This window comes from Elephantulus edwardii, unplaced genomic scaffold (assembly GCF_000299155.1).
Source record: "Elephantulus edwardii isolate Elephantulus edwardi_28Jun2011 unplaced genomic scaffold, EleEdw1.0 scaffold00169, whole genome shotgun sequence".
In the NCBI taxonomy this organism is placed as follows: Eukaryota; Metazoa; Chordata; class Mammalia; order Macroscelidea; family Macroscelididae; genus Elephantulus; species Elephantulus edwardii.
In genome coordinates this window covers 6,329,798-6,339,404 of record NW_006399919.1, presented here as the reverse complement: position 1 = coordinate 6,339,404, position 9,607 = coordinate 6,329,798, and positions in this window count along the sequence as shown.

Here is a 9,607-nt window from a genome sequence, read left to right as displayed (position 1 = left end):
ACACATCTACCCCCATTTCCCCAGTCACTGAATCAATCCATCTCATTGAGGGTCTTCCTCTCCTGCGCTGTCCCTCCACCCTCCCAAGCATGATATCTCGCTCCAAGAATTGGTCCCTCCTTGCAACATGTCTCAAGTTTGTCAGACGAAGCTTCAGAATCCTTGCCTCCAAGGAGCAGCCTGGTCTCACTCTCTGTAGTACTCTATAATCTCCAGCAAGTGTTTCATGTCTTCTTCAGCTAGAAAAGTTGTGTTTTCCTCCAAGCCTGATGCTACATTTTTCTTCATAGAGTTTGACTTCATGAGTTATTTACTCAATATACAAATAGAATAGGTCTAGAGAAAGGATACAAGTCTGAAGCACACTCTTCCTAATAATAAACCAATCAGTGTTTCCTAGCTCCATTCGGACAACAGCTTCTTGGTCTAGGTATAGATTTTGTATGAGGACAATTAAGTGTTCTGGGATTCCCATTCTTCTCAGTGTTAGACATAGTTTTTTATGATCCACACAGTCAAATGCCTTGAATAAAACATAAATAGACTTTCTTCTAGTATTTCTGCTTTCAGCCAGTATTCATCTGGTATCAGCAATGATATCCCTGGTACTGTGGCTTCTTCTAAAACCAGTTTGAACCTCTGGCAGTTCTCTGTGAATGTACTATTCTAGCCATTTTTAAGTGATATTCAACAATATTTTGTTTGCATGAGATTTTGATGATGTTGTTCAATAATTTCCACATTCTGTTGGACTACCTTTCTTGGGAATAGGAACAAATACAGGTCTCTTCCAGTCAGTCAGCTGTCCTTCAAATTTCCTGGCATAAACTAGTGAACACATTCAGGGCTGCATCTGTTAGTTGAAATGTGTCAATTGGTATTCCTTTGATTCCTGTGGACTTATTTTTCTGTCTATGCCTTCCGTGCAGGATTCTGTATAATCCTTCCATGTTTTTTTAATATTTCATGGATCATTCAAGACTGGGTCCATAGCATCTCTCAGTATTCCAACTCAATATTTAAATTTGTTTTTCAGTTCTTTCCACTTGAGAAATGTCAAGCGAGTTCTTCCCCTTCTATTCACTGACTCCAGCTCTTCTCACATTTCGTTTTATGAGTTGCGCCTGACTCCTTGGGACGTAACAACTGTTAATGTTTAGAAGCTGTATTTGGTGATTTGTTTGTTTGACAACAGGAATTATACTGCTGAGCTGGGAAAACTCTCCAACTTGCTGGACATAGATCTCAAAGGGCAGTATGTGCAAAGAGGTTTTCCTGAAGGATTAACAGTTAACAGGAAGTTCTGGGCATTTTGCTTTCCTGGGGAAGCTAGTATTTTTCCTCACTTGATAGATTAGGACTTTTATTCTCCCTATCCCCAACTTGTTCACCACAGCAACTGAGATGTGTTTTATGGGTCTCTTGGGAATCTCAAGAATTCAGATGGAATTCCATTGATATTTTGGTGGTAAGCAAAGCAGAGTGGAGTCCATCTGTTCAGTGGATCCGAACTAGGCCTGAACCTAGTTAAAACTGCTGTCTGTGTAATGGAACAAGCATGAATTAAAATACTGTGTCCCTTATAGTAAAATAATGTGTACCTTACAATCCATTGAGAATTTAATCTAATGTTCTCACTCTGAAAACAGATGCTTTGGTTGGTAAATATATGGTCTTATCTTGTCTCTTCACAGAGACAGCTAGACCTAGTTGCTTCTAAGAGAAGGTAGAAGGCAGGAGGCTCAGAGAGGATCCCACTCAAAGTCAGCTGACTGTCCTGTTTTAAAACCATCTTTTCATCCTAGATTGTGCCATTTTTCAGGGTGTCCACAAATAGGTCCCCAAAGCATTCAGGTATAAGACTGTAAAAGCACAGAATAACCTCAAATTGGACTTTCAAAGTATCACCTACGTCTTTTTTTTTTTTTTGTCTATATGATAGATGGTACCTCTAAATTTTACTAGCTCGGCAAATACTGCAGATGAATGACCTGATTGTGATCAAATTGCCAACTCAGACCAAGCTGGTTACTGCAGCACCTGGTGCTGCTGCCCCACCACCACGCCCCAGCAATTCTTTTTCCACAACCCTCTCACACTTCTTAAAAGGTGACATTTTAACAGTCTGTTTATAAAACTGACAAAGGAACATTTATCATGAGGTGCAAACAAAAGAGACACTGAAGAAAAATGTTTTTATCAGGGTCTTGAGAACTGTGAAAACACAGACTTTGTGCAAGGGAGCTCTGGTGGCCTAATGGTAAGGAGTTGCATTGGCAACATAAAGACTGTGCAGTCCCCCAAATCTCTTGTAAGCATGTTTCCACAGAGTCTTGAGCTATTTAGATAGTAATCACCGCATGGTGGCTGCATACATGTCAGAGGAGAGTAGGGTCTATCTGGTTTTCAGGGCTGAGTCTTCAGAAGTAGGTCACCAGACTTGCCTTCTAAGCATCTGTGTATGGACCTCCCCCCTTCTGGGAGGTGTTTAAGCATTGTAACTCCACCATCTGGACATGACACCGGCAGAACAGGAGCCTAGGAAGGCAGACGCATGCTAGTGTGAAGATGAAGGTTAGGGCACAGAGGATGACTGTGAGCGTTAAAAGAACGCCCAAACATTTATTAAGAGAATATGCTGAGGGGAATTTTCCCCCCCCAAGCACAGCGGGAGACAACAGTTCAGGAGGTTAAGAAACTGCTGATAAAGTACCTCAGACTGAGAGTGTTTACTCTGTGTATTGCGTTAATTGCATTTTGATATGTTGCCCAGTATCAGACATATCTTTCAGCGAACCAAAAACCCAACCCCACTGCCGTCAAGTTAATTTTGATTTACAGTGACCCTAAAGGACAGAGTAAAACAGCACATAGTTTCTAAGTCTCTAAGTCATCTGCAAGCAGATGGATCTACATCTTCTCACAGAGCAGCTGGTGCCTTCTAAACACGCACTCTTGGTTGACCATGGTCTCTCTCACCAGGAGTCATTTAATAAAGTTGGTGATAAATCAATTGTTCACCCGACACAGTGGCCACTGAAGAACACTCACAAGTTATATGCATGTTTCTCTTGTGATTTACCCAGCTTGCTGTCTGGCAGCGTGGCTGAGCCTCTTTGGGGAAACACTAGAACTAGGTGTTAATGGACTGAATAGAAGCTTTTAGAAGAACATTACTCATTGACAGAGGAAAGCTGACAATAATCAGAACGATCTGACTGCTGCCATTGATGTCACACAAACATAGCGCCTGCTGTCTCCTTCCCTCGCAGGCCACAGGCCAGACCATCTGTGGCATGTTTATAAAATGAAGAAAGTAAACGTCTATCAACCAGTCGATCTTGAGTTACGCTGTTCAAGCTTAGAAGGATGCAGAGTGAAAAGATATTGTGGGCACTGGCCGGGTGTCAAGACTTCAGTCAAATACTTAGGGTCCAACAATAAGAGGCAAATAACATAGTTGAGAGATGGGCAAATGATTGGAATCATTTCTCCACAGAAGATATTCAAATGACTAATAAGAACATGAAAAGATTCTCAGTGTCATTAGACAATATTCTTGTCTTCAGGCCGGTTCTGCTCATAGCAACCTTCCATTATATTTCTGAGGCTATAGATCTTTATGGGAAGAAACTTCTCATCTTTCTCCCAAGAGATTTGAACTGAAGACAACCTTTAATGAGCTACGACACATGGGATTTCCATTCACTCTCATTCCATCACACTAACTATCTTCCAATTAGTTCTGATTCACAACAACCCTCTCTATTAGTTTTCAGAGGCTAGAGATTGAAGGGGAAGGGACTGTCCATCTTTCTCCTGGAGCAACTGTGGACTTGAATTTCCAGACACACTTCATTTTTTTATTTAGCAACTCAACTAAGGACTACCCCTTCAGGACTTCCCTCGGTGTCATTCAAAACCTTAAACTCATGGCTCTCAAGACAGAACCAATCATTGGATTTCCGAGGCTGAAAGTTGGTTGGAGGAGATTGCCCATCTTTCTCCATCAGAGCTAGGATTGTATTCAAGTTGCTAGCAAAACACAACCTTTCATTGAGTAGTGCAATTCCCTGCAGACTAGGTCACTAGTGCTCCTCAGAAGAATGCAAATAGAAAGTGAAGGCTGTCTGGCTGTGACGTTTGTCACCCCACTGATCGCCAGGGTTGATCTGGCAGATCTGGCTGGCTAGAAGGGTGTCCCCTTCCTCCCTCACTGATCCATGGATGTGAGTCCTTCCCAAAGCTGTGTGCTCGGTTGAAGAGGATGACCATCCCTGATAGAAGAAAGACCGTCCTTCGGTCAAGGGTATACTAGTTGCTACGCTCCCCTCCTAGAAACTTCCAAAGAAGCTCTCAAGGAGGATGCAAATAAATCATAGGGAGGTAACACTTCAGTAAGGATATCAGTTTGAAAACTACCATGAGCCTGACCCACAGCATGATGCTTTCAAACACTACATATACACAGAAAAGTTAGAGAATGACTAAGGAAGCCTGCAGAGAAATGGAAGCCTTTGAGTTGTGGTGTGGGCAGAGTATATGGAATACGCTATGGACTGCCAAAAGAACAAACAAGTCTGTCTTGGAGGAAATGCAGCCAAGTTGTTCCTTAGAGACATGACTGGTGAAATTTCCTCTCACAAACTTTGGGCCTACTGTCAGAAGGGACCAGTCCTTGAAAAGGGAAATTATCCTTGGCAAAAAGAAGGGTCAGAGAAGATGAGGAAAGCCCTCAAAGAGAAGGCTTGACGCACTGACTGCAGACTTAAGCACTGCAGATTGTGAGGATGCTGCAGGATGAGGTAAGGTCTCAATCTTTAATTGGGTTAATATGAATTGCAGTTTATTTGATGGTGCTCCTTGGAGGCAAGGATTCTGAAGCTTTGTCTGACATACTTTGGGTATGGTCCCTTGAAGAGGGACATCACGCTTGGAAGAGTGGAGGGACAGAGAAAGAGAGGAAGACCATCAGTGAGATGAATTGATTCAGTGACTGGGGTAATGGCGATAGGAGTGTCAGAGACGGTAAGATTGGCAAAAGATAGAGGAGGGTTTAGGGCTGCTTTACGTAGGGTCATTATGAGTCACAAGCGACTTGACGGCACATAACAACAGTGAGTACACGCTACAGGAAAAATGGTACCAACCAATTTACTGGACACATATTTCCACAAACCTTCAATTTGTAAAACATGCGTTTTAGAGGTTATAAATCACATAGGAAGAGATTGATCATCTTTCTCCTAAGGATTAGATTGTGGATTTGAACTACCTTTTTGGGTTGGCACAATAAAATGCAATAAAATGAGATATAAAAGTCTTTATTATATGACAGATTCTTTCTTAGACTGTGGGCTTGAAGGCAAAACCCATGTCTTAAGTTCATCTTTTAAGATAGTATGAAAGGAATACATACTCCTTTTAGAGAATATTGAAAATATTTTTTCTATCTAGATTTTCAGTTAGGGAGCTCTTGTGGCCTCGTGGCAAGGAATTGGGCTGCCAGTATAAACACAAGTGGTTCCAATCCTCCAGCTGCTTCTAAAAAGACAGAACAGTCAATCTTTTCCAGTATAATTTACAGTCTCTGAAACCCTGATGGAAGGATCAGCTATGAGTCGGTTCCGACTCAAGAGCGTATAACAACAGCTTTTCAGTTAGTATTTGGAAAATGACAAGCATTCGATATAATTGTTTGTGTTGGAGGTGGAGAGAAGGAGGAGAGGAGAAGTCAAGGGTATACGTAACTGTGACATCAAACTTATTAAAATGCACATAATTGAACAGCAGCCACTCAGGACCATGAGCATAAAATGCTAATGCTGTAAATTGTTCAGTGTGGCAAGCAGTTTTTGCTGCCACCGTTCCTTTGAAGTTTACACAGACATGAAAGTATAAAGTGAATTCAACAGATAAATAATGAACTGGCATTACAGAGTTTGGAGGACTGAAGCATAGGAACAACTTAAAAAGTAATACGCTAATATTATTTCCACTTATTCTGAAAACCCTATGAATAGTAGATGAACACAAATAGTTATAATATTAGCCATAAAGCCCAGCCTGGAAATCAATAAAATCAATAAAAATGAGGAGAAACAGCTGCAAGAATCCTCTAATTGTTAGAACAGGAATGTATAAAGTATGACTGCTGGACAACTAGAAGTTGTGAAAAATGAAATGGAACTCATGAATATCCATATTCTACGCATCCATGAGATGAGATAGATTGGCTTTGGCCACTTTGAATCAGACAATCACATGCTATATTATTCTGGGAATGAAAAACAGGAAGAATGATTTTGCATTCATAATTAAAAAGACAATTTCTTAAATTGAAACTTCAATGAAAGTTTATAAAGAACTTGGGTTTCCAGTCATTCATTTTTGCACGTTTTCCTCCCTGCCCCCTCCCCTGATTAGTTTTTTCTTTGGGGAAAAAAAGATCTTACATTGTTATACAGTCCCCAAACCCCACCCCAGACTACTCGACTATGTAATTCTTATTCTAGACTCTTGTCATGCCAATAATACCTGATCATATATTGCTTTTATACAGTTCTCTCCTTCATCTATTTTGATGCTGTGTAGATTATTTATTCCCTTTTTTCTTAGTTTCCTCCCAGCCCCCGTATCAGTCCTGTTTCATAAAAGCAGCATTAGGCCCTATTTGTCTTTTTGTAACTATTTCACATAGTATAACGCCCTCCAGGGTCACCCATTTTGTATACTAATTCATGAGTTCCTTGCTTTTCAATGCAGCATAGTATTCCTTTTTGTGACTATACCACAGCTTCTCTATCCATTCATTTGTTGATGGGCACTTAGGTTGTTCCTGATAGAGTAGGTGCCTTTGTGAATTTGTTGAGAAATTAGGTTTGACAACTCATGGAGTCATAGCTAAGCACCTTTGCTGAGGCTTTCTAGTAAAGTGGGTAACTAATTATCAGAGCTAAAAGTTTTAAAACACTTGCTCAAAGCTTATACAGACTGAGGGTCAGAGAGAGGTCTGCCTTTGGTCCTTGTTCCAAAGAGGCTATCCTGACTGAAGAAGTGTATCCTGAGCTGTTCCTGAACCTAAAAATGTAGCCTATTAAGTTCCTAGTGAAATGACCATTGGGAACAGAGTGGAAATGTCTGCAGTTGGAACAGCCACTCTGCAGGAGAAAGGTGAACAATCTCCAACTAGAAAGACTTGTGGCTTTGGAAACCGGATGGAACACAACTATGATTTGGAGTCAATGGAATATCAGTTTGTTACTTCCCAAACAATCACCAAATCCTTGGGTATGGTTTGTGGGTTCTGTGTGGCCATTGCAACACATTATTGAGCTTATCAGAGAAGTAGTAGAATGTTTGGGAAGGATGGTGGTGTCTGAACTGGAGGAAACATTGAAAGTGTGTGGAGCATGTTTGACTTCTATGTCATAGGAAATCAATGTTGGGCTGCTGATGATTCATTATTCTTCTACATCATGGAACCAGATTAGTTAGATGGTACTATTCCCTTGTCAACTATTTTTATGTTTGCTAGAGAAATATTGGAAACTATATTTCAAGCACTTGGAATTCCAGCCTTGTTGATATTTTAATGTTGGCCAGAAGTATGTTTTGTAGACGGTTTTGTGACCCATCAGTGGTGATGAAATATGGTGGTTCCACCTGTTGTTATGTGTAGTTGAGTTACCTGAGACTCATAACGACCCTGTATGTACAATAGCCCTGAAACCTGCTCAATCCTGTGCCAAACTTACTGTCTCTGACACACCTACCCTCATTACGCCAGTCACTGAATCAATCCATATCATCAAGGGTCTTCCTCTCTTGTGCTGTCCCTCCTCCCTACCAAGCATGACATCCCTCTTCAAGGACTAAGTCTCTCCTTGCAACACTCCCAAAGAATGTCAGATGAAGCCTCAGCATTCTTGCCTCCAAGGAGCAGCCTGGTTTCATTCTCTCTAGGGTTAACTTGTTTGTTCTCTAGGCAGTCCATGTTATATTCAATGCTATTCTCCAGCACCACAGCTCAAAGGTATAAATTTTCTTTCTATAATCCCTAGTCACTGACTAGTTTTCTGATGCATAGCAAGTCATTACAAAACTATGGCCTGGACTGTGTGATCCTTAGTCTCCAGACTGACATCGTTGATTTTCAGTACACTGGCGAGGTCCCCGACAGCAGACTTTCCCAATACAATTGATCTTTTGATTCCTTGCTGCGAGTGCCAAGAGTGTTGATTGTGGAGCCAAAACAAACTAAACCTATTAACAATCTCAATCTCTTCTCTACCTATCATGATACTGATAGTTCCAGCTAGCATTAGGGGGGGAAAACCACCCAAAAACTATAAAGAAGAGCATATAAAATGCAAAAATCATTGTTAGATGAGCAGGAGAGATGAGAATTATTTCATAAAGACTGTTTCAATAATAAAAATATGCATGGATGTTCAAAGCAAGGTACAAAAGGAAATTTTCATTGAGATGTTTGAGAAAACAGTGTACAGAATTTGTTGTTCCTATTATCAGTTTAATGGAAAAATGTTACTACCTATTAATGTAAATATCATTGTAATTAACAGTGCAGGATGTCATCAGCTGATGTACTTTAATTCACCCATTCCCCTGCTGCTGGGTGGTTAGTCCCTTCATTACTATAAATAGTACAGACATGGCATGTTTCTGCATAATTTTTTTCTTCTTTAAAACTAGATTTTGAAAGTGAAATTATTATATCAAGGGATCTGAATGCTTTTGTGAAACAGAAAAACTGTAATAGCCTGCATTATTCAGAAACGTACTGTGTAAGTTTCTGTAACTGGATTCAAATTACTACTAGTTCGTTGTTTCTTCCCTCATTAGGAGGAAACTTACTCTAATCACTTTAAGTAAATTAATACTGCTTTAAAATTCCCTTTGGTTTTACAACTACTTAACAAATTTAGGATTCTTACTCTTCCTTTTGAGCTTAACTAGGTAATATCAGAGTCCAGGTGAAGCCTCAAGGGAAATATAAATGTGGCCCATTGTTTTCTACTTGCCAAGTTTCCCTGGGGCTTAATACGGCTCCTCAATTGTGTGCATCACTTTGTGGATAGTCTTGTTGGCTCCATGCATTCCACCTTCTCTTAGCCCAACCTGGAGACCTCTCCCTGTTTGTGATCTTAGCAACTGCTCCTGGGAACTCAGAACCTCTCTCAATTGTTTGCCTTGAACCTATAAAGTTAAGTTATACAGGATGCTATGAAGCTATCACACACCTAGACACTTCCCCAGCTATTTTTTACCTCAACAAAAGTACCATGTTGTAGGTGAGGCTTCTTCCTCAATACTTGTTATTATCCACACTTCATCTGAAGAGCAAGGCAATTATAACCTTTGCTCTGAGGTCATCCTAAATTTGCCTGCAGGACATCCATTATTCTAGTGTGGGTCAGTCATGGAGAGTCCTAAGGAGATACTGGTCAAAGAACCTGCATTTAGATGCAAAAATGCAGTCACCTGCAGACCTCAGCTATTGGCCTCTTCAGATTGTAGCTAAATTTTGAATTGAGACCATACTGTGCCCAGGCAAATCTTAGACAATATGTCAGATTTGCACTAT